The sequence below is a fragment of the Protomyctophum parallelum genome (genome assembly GCF_964188405.1).
Source record: "Protomyctophum parallelum genome assembly, chromosome: 4".
NCBI classification, from domain to species: Eukaryota; Metazoa; Chordata; class Actinopteri; order Myctophiformes; family Myctophidae; genus Protomyctophum; species Protomyctophum parallelum.
The window spans coordinates 13,353,909-13,363,517 of NC_139700.1; the positions used below are offsets into that span (position 1 = coordinate 13,353,909).

Below are 9,609 nucleotides of genomic sequence, written 5' to 3' on the forward strand. Positions count from 1 at the left end.
TGCTAATGGTCAATGCCTGTGTGCAAGTTCACACACACACATGCACCCAGTGCCACCCACACACAGTAAACAAAAATGTGCTTCTTCTTCTTAACCAAAAAGTAATGGACAGAATTGTCGCTGAGAAAATAATACATAGTTCCAGCCCTAGACATTTTCATGCATCGCATACAATACAGGACACTGTACCAGAAATGAGTGGAACGCTGTAAAAGATGACCCATAATTATTGCACTACAATTCTGTAGTGTAGTAACAAACAAATTAATAAATTATGCTAGTCAATTCTAGCACTCCAGAACACACCGTCAGACTGCAGGTAAACAGTGGCGCTTTTAGCCTGCCAAGTCATGTAAGCAAGGGCTTGATTCTTCCCACTGGGCCCTGGAGGATAATGGGACTGGTTCTCCTCGTGCCTTCCTACGCTTAACGCTCTGTCCCCTAGGACCGTGGAGACTGCAGGACAGAGGCCTTCCTACGCTTAACGCTCTGTCCCCTAGGACCGTGGAGACTGCAGGAGAGGCCTTCCTACGCTTAACGGGCTCCGTCCCCTAGGACCGTGGAGACTGCAGGACAGAGGCCTTCCTACGCTTAACGCTCTGTCCCCTAGGACCGTGGAGACTGCAGGACAGAGGCCTTCCTACGCTTAACGCTCTGTCCCCTAGGACCGTGGAGACTGCAGGACAGAGGCCTTCCTACGCTTAACGCTCTGTCCCCTAGGACCGTGGAGACTGCAGGACAGAGGCCTTCCTACGCTTAACGCTCTGTCCCCTAGGACCGTGCAGACTGCAGACTGCAGGACAGAGGCCTTCCTTCTTGTGTGCTGCTACCAGCGTGGGCAGAATACATGCGGTGGAAATTTGTTTGGGCTGCTCCATTTGTCCTACTTATCTGGGCTCCACAGAACAGTGTCTCTGCACTTTCAAACATGGGATTGTCCAGCGCCCGCACAGATCACTGTCAAAAGAATGCCAGCGTGATTGAGGTATGGATTTGTGGGTCGTTTGCATTCAATGAGGTTCTGCTCTGCCTCGCTAGATTTACTGTATATAAGAGAACACCTTACATGTTTATAATACTATAATGCATAGGTTTCTTAAATCTTTGAAAAAGGTTTTACCCGGTTTTCCCTGGTAAAAAGATCTGTCTCTCTTTACACATGTCACGGTCAGCATTAAAGTTACTGTATTCATTGCTTTACATTGCTCCAAGAAAAGAGGCAAACTAATGTCACAAAACTGCAACAGAGCCACATAGACTGCTGATTCACCAGCAATCTCCAAACACGCATGAATCGGATGGGAATCTAGTGGGACGAGAGCATGCGTAGCCTTTCTAGCATACATTTCCTCCCATCGCTAACCCCAAACTCTCCTTGCGTAAACAGTGCATTCATTGATTGTACACAAAGCTGTCTCAGATTAAGACAGGGATTAGCCGTCCGTAGTGCCCACACAGTGCTGCCCTAGCCCTGCCTGCATGCAGTAACATGAGACCCTGGCTGAGCTGAAAGGACTCCAGTGATAAACAGATGGAGAATAGGGAGAGGGAGAGAGAGAGACAATATGATACCAGTCCCACACACAGCAGCCTGGTCGTCCTCCTTTCGGACAGAGATGGGAACAACAAAGCGACGGAGTCTGAGTCACTGGACAGGGACCAACTTGGGGGGGGGAAATGCGTTTTTGAAAGCAGCAAGGCCGTTTGCCAAGGCGCACAGTGTTTACCAATATATTTACCTAGATGTACCTGTACACAATATGTAACAATAAAGTACAGGGAATAAAAGCAAAAGGACAAATATGCACAAAGCTGTGCATAAGAGGGGATAGCACCCCTCAAAAACATTATAAGAAACAGGCGTTACAGGCGCTAGAGTGCCAACAGATATGGCAGATTTTAGCCCCTCCCTTCCGTTCCCCCCAAAACCAGGAGGCATAATCGTTCTTAGCTCACGATAGTCACGCTAAAGTCTCTCTAGAAGCATTAATATTCCAAATGAGAGGCATGCTGAAGTCAGAAATGAAGACAGAACATTGTCCCTTTGGTCAAAACCATGGAGAGCTCACTACATTAGGAGTTACGAGCCATTATTTTGGAGCCGTAAACAAGTGAATGCCAGCGCGCTGCCATTACAGTGCAGTGAAGGAAGGCCAAAATATATATATATATATATATACTAGAATTTCGCTCATCCCAGAGTTACATTGCCGCGCACTATGGGAAGAAGGGAATTGCAGGAGTTGACTCCACATGTAGTAACGGATGGGTTATTAGTTATTATTATGTGTCCTTATTAGTGTAGTGTAGTCAACACGTTATGGCTCATACACACTGCCCGGTATTTGCTCCGATTATGCTGTCGGGAGCATTTTTGGCGCTGACCGACAAAACGGCTGATCTGACAGGATCTACCAGTATAGATCACAAAGGCTTTGCAGGTAGACCACATGACATGGCCCTAAAAATATATATAATTTTAATATAAAAAAACGATTTTTGCATCTGCCGCTTGAGATGACCTGAGATTGATTGACATCAAAAAGGGCCTGTCAGCTCAAACACACAATGCAATACTTGCTGTTGCGTACAATCATCAGTAGCAAAGTCAAATACCAAAAATAAAAACCAATGGGATGATAGTTTTATTTGGTGTGTATATGAGCTGGTCGTTTTGAAAGTAGCTCTGAAGTAAAAAAAGTGTGGGCAGCCCTGGTATAGATGATTATATATATATTCATTCCGTGGGTAAATCCCTGTAGGCTACCCACATATTGGTAGAAAGACAGTTATTTAATGAAACTCAAGATTATAACGTCCTGTCTCGCTGCCTCCGTGTATAGGCTGCATGGCTATTCCTGTGTGTGTGTGTGTGTGTGTGTGTGTGTGTGTGTGTGTGTGTGTGTGTGTGTGTGTGCGCGCGCGCGTGTGTGTGCGTGTGCGTGTGTGTGTGAGCAATGAAAAGTACTCGGCAGGCGAAATGACGAATTCGAACGGTGTAATTGTAATAGTTTGGCACAAACCAAGTACTGTGGAAGAACAATGTTGATGTAACTAAGAGATTCGCTAAGTAAGCGATATTTTATATACAGAGATTTAGAAGGAATAAGCGAAATCGTGAGGCGAGAATTCCTCTCCTTCCTTGTGTTTTTCTCCTGCGGACAGGACTGTCAGGGAGACTCGGAGATCAGAGCAGCACAGGGGAGTGGCTTAAAAGACGGGGTAGTAGTTGCCAGGTTGGCGAATTGTAAGCGAGTCGTAGTGTGTGTTGAATGGCATTTGAATGGCATTTGTGGGCTTGTGAATGAATCTTCTCACATGTAATTTGTGCTCACTTGCATAGACCTGGCGAATTTAGCGTGGTGAAAGGGCAACAGTGTTCCAGAGGTGTGGGTGCTTGGGGCGATAATGTTTGTAGTAAACAAATGCATTGCCGTCGTGAGTGTGGACGGGAGGCATCTTTGGTGGCACTGCAATGACCAGTGTTTGGCGGGTGGTGTTGAGTGTTGGCGTTGGGCGCGATAGGAGGAGATAGGTCCCGAACACTGCGAAGGTAAGTGTGTGACGTCACTGCTGTGTGAGTGTGTGTGGGTGTAGTGTGTAAGATGGTGTTGTGGGTGTTGCAATAGCGACGTAGCTGTTGTGGCTTTGGGTTTCTTGCCATGTGTTGGGTACAAGTTCTCACTTGTTATATATATATATATATATATATTTTTTTAAATATATATCAATGAAAAAGACCTAAAGATGTGTATACACGTCCATCTAATTGAGCGTCAATTTGTATGGTGGGGGTGTCGCGGTCCCCACCCCAAAAGGTTGACAACCCCTAGTTTACATCGAGGTGGTGTGTATTGTCTCATCATCTTTGCCATGATATCCACACCACACGTCTGTATCCCTACATTCTACATATTTCCCTCATGCATGTCAATGGTGGAGGTATTTGACAAAGATCAAGTTCTGATTTCTGAGCACACGGCTCTGCACCTTAAAGCACGATGTAATGCTCTAACACACTCATCTTCACACAGTTAACCAGAGGGAACAGAGACTAGATTAATCTTCACACAGTTAACCAGAGGGAACAGAGACTGGATTCATCTCAATGCTTTGAACAGAGTTCACAGGATAGCACTGTCACATAATGCATGTTCATACCTAGCATGCGCATGCACACACATTATGTAAGCAATTGTAGAGCCAGTGTGTGTGTGTGTGTGTGTGTGTGTGTGTGTGTGTGTGTGTGTGTGTGTGTGTGTGTGTGTGTGTGTGTGTGTGTGTGTGTGTGTGTGTGTGTGTGTGTGTGTGTGTATGCGTATTAGAGGCAGTTCAGGGCTGTAAAAGGATTGAATCAGGTGTCACAGCAGGGAGTGCATGGATAGAGCAGATTGACAGAAAGCTTATGGAAGCCCAGCGCGCGCACACGCACACGCACGCACAAACACACGCACACACACACGCGCGCACACACACAGTTCAACTGATAACTAACTTAAGATGTGGTGGTGCATTTCATTTTATCCAACACATGACTTTTGCCAGCCACAGAAATGCCACAGAAATGCCACAGAAATGCTGCCGTGCCGGAAAATCATGCCAAACAACAGACATTAAATGATTTCAATGAAGCATAAGCTTATGTTATTAAACAGCGACTCTGCTCTGCGTGCTATTATCCAAATCAAATCCACAGATGGTCTTTGAACAGCCAATTGAATCTAATCGTCAATTGTTCTAAATAAAGGCGCTAGAGTGCCCTGCAGCAGATGAGGCAGATTTTACTCCATTTGCCATTCCATTACCCCCCAAAACTGGGAGACATAATCTTCCATTATTACGTCGCGCTCTAAACTCTCTCTAGCATTTACATTCCAAACGAGATGATTGGTTAAGTCAGAAAATTGACGTTTTGAACAAAACCATGGAGAGCTCCGTTTTTATGATTCATGCCACTTTTAGACGGTCTCCAGATAAAAGTCCCTGTCGCATTCGCAGTTTTTATTCACCTTTTACATGGAGACGCACATGTTGTACTGTGCATGCCATGCCATACTTTTTGTGTTTGTGTACATGATGGTTAACATTCGCCATCACTATAGTCGCTACAGTACATTTGTATGTGTAGGATGAGCGGGGCGAGGGAGTGCTTGCTCATTCTAGGAACTCCAAATATCACCTACGCCTCTGCATCAATGTAATAAACATATTAGGGATGCACCGATCCGGCTTTTTGGCATTCGATACCGATTCCGATACATGGGGGTCCAGTATCTGCCGATCCAGAGTACCGATCCGATACCCTATGTCTAATGTATAATGTAATGTATTTAATACATTATTATATTATATATAAAAATATAATATATTATTAACACGTGGATTAATAATATTGGTCAACCACGGCGATTTCTGAGGGTTTAACATTCTAAGTACAAATAAAAGCTGTGCAGTATTATGCACTTTCATAGTTTTTATTGATTTAATACGCAGATTACGTCTTTGGCCACTAGGGGGTTTTATTATTATTATGCCTATAATTATTATTTTTGGTTTATAATCCATAGTTACTATGCATAATAATATTATGCCTATAATTATTATAATAATTATTATTTTAGGTTTATAATCCATAGTTACTATGTATATTATTATTATTATTATTATTATACATAGTAACTATGGATTATAAACCAGCTAGGCCTACACATAAAAGGAAAGTTGTAAAGCACAACCACAATTTAATTTATTTCTGACGATAGTCAACCACATCATTTTGGTTTCTATTCCTTTTATAACTCTAGTTAATGTTCTATTCAGATATTATTCAATGCATCATTGCCAGCATTAGCCCCATATGTTCCCTCTCCCTACGCACATTCTGTAGCTACTGTGGGCCAGCATACTCAAACTACTATTATTATTTTAATATTCGGAATCCCCGCACGCACGCACGCACACACACACACACACACACACACACACACACACACACACACACACACCAACGATCCCTTTGCTGCAACGTTAGCTTGCTAGCCTAGCAATGTTGTGTAGGTAGGCTACTGTTGATAGCTTTAGCAGCTATCGCTAACATGAGGAACAGCAACAACAAGTAGGATGTAATTGAATGGAGGCTTTGGCAACTGTCCTCTTTGGCTCTCCGTGTTCATCGGATTCTTTATCTTACATAAAGAAATACGAGCGACCTGCTAAAAAAGTTAAGAACACAGCGGGGGGACACCCGGGACAGAAGTGACAGAACGACTCGAGACAGACTAGTGTAGTGCACAGTGACTGAGCGCAGCCCGAGCCCCTCCTCTCCCTCGAGGATCAGGAGGGAGAGGGCTGAGGGAGCGAGGGGGCTGTTTGACTGTGTGTGCGCACTGGGAAGGAGCATGTCTCAAGTTCCAACGGGAGAACGGAGCGGCATCTGACTGGATCGGATAATGGATCGGCCCATTGCCACCGATTCCCGATCTAGAATTTTAGCCTGGATCGGCGCCGATCTCCGATACGAGTATCGGATCGGCGCATCCCTAAAACATATGCGTTGCGAGTCAACGTGAGCCATGATGTCACAAGTTTAGCAGATTCAACATTTTGCCCGTTTACATGGAGACGAGAGAACGCTGTTCTCATCTAAAGGGACACCAGCAAACGATACTATATTTTGCCATTTTCTAAGAACACCGTTCTCGTGTAAAGACCACCTTAGAGTTATGAGCCGTGCTATTATCAATAGGTCATGCACAAAATCTGTGTGTGTGTGCTCAGTTGCCCACACAGCCATGCATTATTATACATACACACACATGCAGTCAATATTTTCAGCATGGCACGCACAAGCACACGCACACACACACAGTCATCCCGCCAATCAGCCAAACACTAATGAAGCCTCTGCACTCACCTTAGCGTGTGTGACTTACTAACTTACTGACTGACTGACTAGCCAGTTGACTGGCGGCTTACACAGGATTATAGCGCCAGGAGTGTTTCGTCAAATCAGCGAGGGAATGCAGTGTACACAGAGAGTGAGAGCAGCCGTGAGAGCATGCGATAGGGAGAGAGGAGAAAAACAAACAAGTAGTGGAGGAATGGGATGGTACAACGTCTGGGCGGAGTGTGTGCTGCTTTGTGTTGACAGGTGAAGTAATCATTAACTAATCCTGACCTAGCCAGGGATCACAGCAGTACACAGTAAAACCCCCTCAGTGTTCATGTTCACATTTCAAGAGTGCCTGTTTAGTCTATAAATGTCACTTCCACAGCTTTTAAAGGACATCTGAAACAGTGGTGAAAAAAACAACCAGTTCTGTGATCACGCACGACTCTCAGTCCACAATTAGAGTAGGTCTACCCTAGTAATTAGTTCTAATCCTTTTTATGCTTTCCTTTCTTCTTGTGAAGAAAGAATTTCTTATTTTCTCCTTTTACTGCGTTTGAAATGTATCATGTTGTTGTATGCTGTCCTCTCATGTCCTGTTATGTTAGTATTGTTTAGTGTTAACTGTCTGAGGACTAATGGAAATTAGCGTCACTGCTAAATCCGAAAAGTGTATTTACGCTATGTGATGTTGTAATGCTCTGTCCCGTCCAAACAAACCAATAAAGTAAAGTATTTAACTCTTAAGATTGTGCAAATGTAACACTAGAATTTCGCGGCCGCTTTGCGGCCGCTCATCCCAGAGTTGTAGTAAACAAATGCACTGGCGGCGTGAGTGTGGAAGGGAGGCATTTTTGGTGGCAGTGCCAGTGTTTGGCGGGTGGTGTTGAGTTTTGGCGTTCTGCGCGATAGGAGGAGATAGGTCCCGAACACTGCGAAGGTAAGTGTGTGACGTCACTGCCGTGTGAGTGTGTGTGGGTGTAGTGTGTAAGATGGTGTTGTGGGTGTTGCAATAGTGACGTAGCTGTTGTGGCTTTGGGTTTCTTGCCATGTGTTGGGTACAAGTTCTCACTTGTTATTATAGATATGCAGGTCCATTTAAATTTGGCTACATCTGGACAGTGCTGAGTTGTAAATGAATCAAATCAGATTCAGAGAATAGAATATTATTAGTGAGGATACACACAAATTAGAAAACAGAGAATATTAGGCAGATGGACTTTTTTCTTCAGGAAAGACAGGTGTAGAGAGACAGGGGTCATGATGATTCAGACCTACTGTATGTGACGTTAAGAATAGAGTTATTTGTCTTTCAGACTAGTTGTCTGGGCAGGTGTGTTTCAGAACACCAATTGTGTTTCAAACGTATATTTAAAAAGAAGTAACATCGATCTGGACTTGTGCTTCAAATGCCCATAACTCGGTGACTATGCTCTGATCAGTGAAATATAATTACCGTAGTATAAAATAGCCCAGACTTGCCAGAATGTTGTCTAAACTTTCTAAATTTGGAACTTTCTAAATTGTCATTTGTTGTTGTTTTGCAAGATGAATGTAGAATGCATCTCTCTCTCTCTCTCTCTCTCTGATTACCAGATGCCCACAGGCTGCCCAGCTTCATCGTACAACTACCTTCGTCACCATCTCAGCGATCTCAGTGCTGCTTGGAGCCCAGCGACTGGACAGTGGACGCCAGCTCATCATCCAAGAGGTCAGTGACCTGCCTGGAAGACTGAGGCTTGACACCGGGGCTCCACCGGGCACGTCAGCGTCACAGAATGTTGCCTTTTTAATCAATGAAGGGTGGCTCCACTGCCCGCGTTGCGTCGCGTCTCCGTCACCATTAAAATTCGTTTTTTGACGCACGCGACGGAGACGCAACGCGCCCGGTGGAGCCCTGGCGTGACTCAGTCACCAAGTTCTCAACCTCCCTCCATCACCACCTGATATATGCACGCAGTAAAATACCCACAAAGTTCATTTTGAAACAATTGGGTACAGTACATTCTTACACTCTCAGATTAAAGTGAGCATTCAGGATTTGCGTGTGCACAGAACGCCTCCGGCCACACACGCACTCGCACAGGCCGCAATAATAACTCCATACACACCCATTTCACATACCGCCATCCAATTGACACGCTCATTTAAGGCAAACTTTTGAAAATGCGTAAAAAATGTTTTGCGACTTCAGGAGAATTGGATTCAAACGCGCTTTTTCCTTTCAGCTCTCTTCTAATGTCATACCACATTACTAACATAAGTGTTCTTTTGCCTAAAAGCCGGTTGCTGAGAAAGTCACAGGGAAATTGTGGCACATTGCGTCACATCGCCATGCCTAGTGAGTGACCTTGTAGGTTGGCTATTTTAAACATTTCTTTTTGGAACATATTTCCAAAGAAATAAAAAATCTTTGCCTATAATGACATGCCCAAAATAGGGACGTCAGGGTTAAAATGACTAAACAGATGCATCATATCGGGCGTGTGTGTGCGCACGCACGCGCGCACATTAAGCATGTATAATCACACATAGACAGTACACTCGCTCACATGTAAGTGAGTGTATGCATGCACCATTAGTTCAATCATATTCCACTCTGTAGATCTCCTCATACAGGTATTTATGATGTAGCAAAATGTTAGTGCTGTATCACCACAGCATCGGACCCCAGGAAGAGGTGAAGGGAGAAGGGGGGGGGGGGGGCGTCTGTCCCTTCA

At 44.5% G+C, this 9,609-nt stretch overlaps 3 protein-coding genes across 11 annotated transcripts in view; all 3 read right to left on the minus strand.

Annotated features, from left to right (window-relative positions):
• anapc13 (anaphase promoting complex subunit 13) overlaps window positions 1–9,609 on the minus strand; it is a 250,307-nt gene that overhangs the window by 151,825 nt on the left and 88,873 nt on the right. The gene's annotated exons all lie outside the window — the stretch shown is intronic.
• plekha7a (pleckstrin homology domain containing, family A member 7a) overlaps window positions 1–9,609 on the minus strand; it is a 169,567-nt gene that overhangs the window by 121,912 nt on the left and 38,046 nt on the right. Inside the window, exon 1 of one of the 9 annotated variants that reach the window (XM_083762471.1) lies at window positions 6,914–6,952. The exons of the other annotated variants lie outside the window; for them this stretch is intronic. The gene's annotated coding sequence lies outside the window, so the exon portion shown is untranslated. Of the gene's footprint in view, window positions 1–6,913; window positions 6,953–9,609 lie in introns of those variants that run through there. 9 annotated transcript variants of the gene reach the window in all.
• Window positions 1–9,609, minus strand: part of LOC310856928 (small ribosomal subunit protein uS15) — a 152,560-nt gene that overhangs the window by 64,707 nt on the left and 78,244 nt on the right. The window lies entirely within an intron of this gene.